Source organism: Tupaia chinensis, unplaced genomic scaffold, assembly GCF_000334495.1.
Source record: "Tupaia chinensis unplaced genomic scaffold, TupChi_1.0 Scaffold000115_1, whole genome shotgun sequence".
Taxonomy (NCBI): Eukaryota; Metazoa; Chordata; class Mammalia; order Scandentia; family Tupaiidae; genus Tupaia; species Tupaia belangeri.
In genome coordinates, this window is record NW_006159579.1 from 7,624,780 (window position 1) to 7,630,602 (window position 5,823).

The 5,823-nt window shown below is 36.6% G+C and overlaps 1 pseudogene; it reads right to left on the bottom strand.

Annotated features, from left to right (window-relative positions):
• Positions 1-540: 540 nt before the first annotated feature.
• On the bottom strand, positions 541-756 carry LOC102468391 (cytochrome c oxidase subunit 7B, mitochondrial pseudogene; annotated as a pseudogene).
• Positions 757-5,823: the final 5,067 nt, after the last annotated feature.

Here is a 5,823-nt window from a genome sequence, read left to right on the forward strand (position 1 = left end):
GGTTAAAGTGCTGGACTTCCCACATGCTGACTGCTGTTCAAGTCCTGGACCTGGTAACTTGTTTTCTCACTTTCCCTCTGGTGAGTGCACATGACCTATAGCAAATTTTAAAAATAAGAATGATAATGATAATAAAAAACATGAATTAAATAATTCTTATTTAAAAAGACTTTATATCTTTATATTTGATTTTCAAAATTCCAAACACGATGGCCTAAGGATGTGTGTGTGTGTGCATTTGTGTACACAGAACATGTGTGTTTTTTGACTTACCCTACTTGATGTTTTCTGAGTATCTTGTATTTCTGAGTTAGTGCCTTTTTCTGTGATTGCAATTACATCAATTACATACATACATACATACACACACACACATACATATATATATATATAAATTATTATTCACGGGTTTTTTAAAATTTTTTGAAGATTTCAGACATACTTTATTTCTTCAATAATGCCATATTTTACTTGCCATCAGTTATGAGTTGATGGGGAAAGAATTCAATATTACACCAGCTGGGGTGATTACTAATTTCTCTATTTCTTTGGGGTGACTCTGCCAACAGAAGACAGGTTCCATTGTATTTCAATTTGCATTGCTATGTATGTCCACACAGCAAGACAGAAAGTGGTTCCACTAGCTAATACAGCATTACCATATTTGTCATGAAAATCAGGTGTGCATTTCTGGTGGCTTAGCCTTGCCATTGTTTGCTGGAGACAGCTTAGTGCGTTTTTGACCAAGGAGAACATTGTAAAACTGAAGCTAGAACTGCAGCAACTGCAGCAACTGCAGCTCCAGGTAGAAGACAAATCTGAGGCAGTTACCTTTGCTGTTATCCACAGATTTTAGATAATCTGTTCTTTTAATTTTTCATCCTTATTTCTATTCCTCTGTGTTTTCTTTTGGACAGACTGCTCAAAACCACTCATTATGTTCATTTTCATTTATATAGAATTTCATTTTTATGATTTCTTCTGACCTATCTTTAAATTTGCTGAATCTTTCTTTGGCAGTGTCAAGTGTACTACTGAATTTATTGGGGATGTTTGTCAACTATACTCTCATATTTTTAATTTCTGGCATCCATTTGTTTCTCTTTTTTATAGTAACCATCTCTCTCCTGAAATTCCTTGCATTTCTATACATTGTCCATTTTTTGCACTATAACCTTTATTATATTAATATTTATTTTATATTTTCAGTTCAATATTTGTGTGATATTTTATTCTGCTTCTCTTGATTGTTGAATAAACACTATAAGTCAAGTATTATAAAAATTTCATAGTTGTAGAAACTGAGGCTCAAAGAGACTTGATGAATAACTCAAAATCATACATCTGAGGATGAAGCCAAACAGATTTCAGACTCTATCCTCTGTCCACTATACCATGCTACCCCATAATATGATTACAGTAAATGGCTGCTGAACAGATGATTAATGACCAGGACTCTTGAGTATGAAAACTCTATACAAATTCTTCCAATAAATTGCCTTGGGGTATCCAAATCTTGGGACATCACAGAGGAAAGCCATTAGGATATTACACCTATATTCTATGGGACTGTGCTATAATGAAAGCAGATGAGGCAGGCTTTTAGCAAGGGAGTGTCACACAGTCACTTGAAAGGTGTGATCATATCTTTACGTACATCTCAGACTTGCTCACCTGGTTCAAGTAGCACAGCATCTGGACCTGTCAGGGTTTGGCCATCATGGTAACATTTGACTTCAGTCACGTAAACCCCTGTCTCACCCTAACTCTCCACTGGGGAAATGCTATTTGGTTTTTCACTGAATAATCCTTTGAAGCTTACAAAGTAAGTCCTGTCATCTATCTCTTTCCTTATGAAAACAAACAAAACTTGCAGTCCTAGTCTGTCCCATAGCCAGAAATACTCTGGCGTCAAGCCAACTTTGTGACTCTGCATGTGCAAACACTGGAATGAGCTGGGATGGGGCCTATGGACTTTCTCTAGCTCCAAAGGCACAGTGGCCTATAGATTCCTCATAGATCAAGACATCTGAGAAGGTGCTGATATACACAGTCAAATGGTCTTGTGAAATTTTTTACCTACTCAAGCAAGTAGATACTACAAAACAAGGCCAAGCCTTTATATGTGTTCCCATGGGCCTGAGTCAGCCATTGACTCAGATATATTACATACCATACAGGTAGAGTGAAGAAAAAAGGATGATTAGGCTCACAGGTGCCTGCACAACACATGAACTGCCCTCACTGAAGCAAGTCTACCTTTCTAAGGGGCTGTGTCTTGGTGGCCTGAATTCCAGCAGGGAATAGCCCCAGGCTCCAGACTTGCTTCTTCTGTTTGGAAGATGTTCTTTAAAAGGAGATTCTGATGTCTGAGTTCTCAAGAAAATCTGCACAAAATCTTCACTGTTTGACCTAATAAATATTATTCCTGAGGAAATAATTCAAAAGAAAAATATGTAAAAATGCAACTCATAGCAACCTAAGTTTATAAAAGTAGAGTGATGACCTACAATTAATGGATTGTCATGCAGCTATTAATGTAATTCTGCCTCATATTTAAAGTTCTGGGAAAAAAGAGAAACTAGAAAGAGTGAAAATATCAAAGTTCTAATAGATGAGAACTTCCCAGAGATATAAAGGTCACAAGCATTCATATTGAAAGAGTTTATTAAGAGTCTAGTATAATAGAAAAAAAAATGGTTGTGCGTGGTGGTCTCAACTGGGCTGGATTGAGGTGTATATCATGCTGGGTGAAGTCTCTACACAATCTAAATGACGTATAGTGATTTAATGTATGAATAATAATTAAAAAATATAAATAATAAAAATATTTTTAAAAAAAGAAAAAAATGGTCAAATCTAGTCATATTACTATAAAATTTAAGATGTTCCAAAAGCATTCTAAGGTACAGAATAGTTACCTACAAAAGAATAAGAATTGGACTGACTGCAAACTTCCCATCGGCAACTTTGTATGCTTTGGGCTATTTTTATTTTATCCTTTAGACAGTAAAACAGTATCTAGGGCCTAGGACATTTTAAATTTTTATGAAAATGTTTTATGAAAGCAAACTTTGTTATATTCATATGCATTTATAAAATATAGACAGATAAAATGCATTATATCTACATATAATGTATATAATATAACATACAGTTATAGAGATAATATGTAATGTAAATGATTTTGTAAACCAATACATAGGTATGTATATATGTGTATTTGGCCTTTGTTCTCAGTTCCTGACATAGCATTCCTAAATTGTTATAATTTCCTGATTGATAGAGGAGATAGGAACAGCCTTCCTTACAATGTTTTATCTTTGCCCCTGGCTCCTGGCATATACTGCTAAAAACCTTGGAATCTGTGGAGTGATCAGAGCTTCTGTAGTGTATTAACAGTATAACTAGTGGCTGGGGGCTTCTGGATAGCTTCAGATTGGGATTGAGGGCTAGAAAGATAAAGATATGGTTCGAGAGTTGGAACTTGCACCTCTATTTTGGGAAGGGCATTAGAGATTCATCCAGTTATCAATAGCCAATAATTTAATCAATTGCGTCTATGTAATGGAACCTCTATCAAACTCTCTAAATGACATAGATCAGAGAGCTTTCTGGTCGGGTTGGTGAATGTATCTATGGGCCAGGAGGATGGCACACCTCGACTTCATAGCACAAGAGCTCCTGCGCTCTAGACCTTTCCAGACCTTGCCTAAGTACCTCTTCATTTGACCACTTTCTTGAGTCCATTATAATATTTTGTATAACAAACCAGTAAATGTAAATATATGTTTCCCTGAGGCTTATATATATTTTAGCAAATTATTGAACCTGAGAAAGGAGTATGGTAAGCCTAAGTTCATAGCCAGTTGTTTGGAGGTACAGAAGGCAATCTGGGGCTGGTAACTGTCTGAATCTTCTGAAGTGGGAAAGGTTATGTGAGACTGAGCTTGTAACCTGTGGGGTCTGTGTTAAATCTGGGAAACTCATTGAATTGAAATTTAGGATACTCAGTTGGTGTCCAGAGATTTGGAGAATTGAATGATAGTGTGGGAAAAAGTCACACATTTGGTGTCTGAAGTGCTGTGAGTAAAAAATTTGGAATGATACAATATAGACAGACATTATGTCCATGCAGATTCAGTATTATGTGTGTTTAGTATATACACACACACACCTGTAAATGTATGTATAGACGTATATGCCTATATATACAGAGAGCGAGCCAGAGAGAGCAAGCCTAGCAAGGCAAAAAATATAATGCGTATCTATAAAATACCAAATGAGAAATTATTAAATATATATAAAATATAATATTGTATTATTATATGATGGTGCTTTGTAATGTGTTTCATATAATGAGAGGTGCAACTCTAAAGCTGAGAGTACCTAAGATCAAAAAGTCTTGCAAATTCTCTAACTCTAGGTCCAGTAACCACATAATTATAAGAGAAGTATCCCTCTCCCTTGGATTTGAATCCTCAACCAAACTATCAAGCAATTATAAGGATATAATGAAGATATGTTTAAGGTGACAAGACTCAGAAATTCTAAGTTAATTTTAAGTTGCTGCTGGGATTTGAATAGTGAGATTAATTATACCTTTGACTTCTTCTCAAAATTAGTAACTAACTAAGAAATACACAGAAGGAGCTAAGTATATGTTTAAAAAGTGTCTTTATTGCTGATGGTACTGAACTATGGCCAACTGGGCTCTCGTTAAACTCTAGATGGATCCTAAATCGAGAGTTTAGAATCTATCACTGAAAAAGTGGGAGGGAAGATAATCATACCTTTTTTTTTTTTTTTTTTTTTTTTTTTTTTTTATTTTATACATGCCATGATCCTTCCCCAGCCTTCCAGCTCTCAGGCATGTTCAGGTGGATCCAGGATCCAAACCCTAGACTTCCCCATGTGGATGTTTCATTGAGCAATGGCACTCTACTGCCTGTGCCACCTTGGCTGGCTGAAGGCTACACATTCTTAAGACTTGATAAAAAATAGCAATTACAACCATTCTATGACCTAGCCATACCTAGGTCATATCTTAGATTTCCTTACTCCATTCTCCATGTCTTTTTTTTTTTTTTTTTTTTTTATAATTGTACCTTATGAGTCACTGCCTTGTCTCCATAGGGCATAAAAAGGGCCTCCGGTATGGTTAAATGGCAGGCTTGTTTAATATTTTAAGTAGGTCCAGAATGTTAAGAGCTAGTGCAGGCCAACTTGAAACTGAAATTCCTGAAAAGGCTGAGCCACAGATATTGATGAATTTCTTCTTCCTGTATCATTCACCAAAAAAAGTAAAGCCTTCTTCACTTGGAACAGGGCAGTAAAAATGGGAGAGAGACAGACCAGTGCATTTCTCCATTTTGTTGTTTTTCTCTTAATGTAGAGGTGCTCCAAGTGTGGTCTCTGAGCCAGCAGCAACAGCACCACCTGGAGTCTTGGCAGAAATGCATGTTCTGGGGCCCTTTCTCAGCAACCTACCAAGCCAGACACCATAGAGGGGACCTCTGCACTCGTGGCTTTGTAAGTTTGCCAGGTAATTGTGATTATAGTCTTATCTGGAAACCACTGTCTTAGAGCATGTGATATAAATTTCTATAAATTTGAGGCTGAAGAATGCTTCTCTCACCCAATAGCCCCTTGAGATAGTATGCCTGAAAAATGAAATTGTCAGCTAGGAAAGACAATGGCATAGGGTCTATTACATATAGTAGCAGGGTCAAGCCAGGAGAGCAGTGTCTGGAGGTCCACAGTAGCTGATGTGCAGTGTGCTTGCAGAGCAGCCAGGCTAGAACTGACTGCGGGACAGTAGGT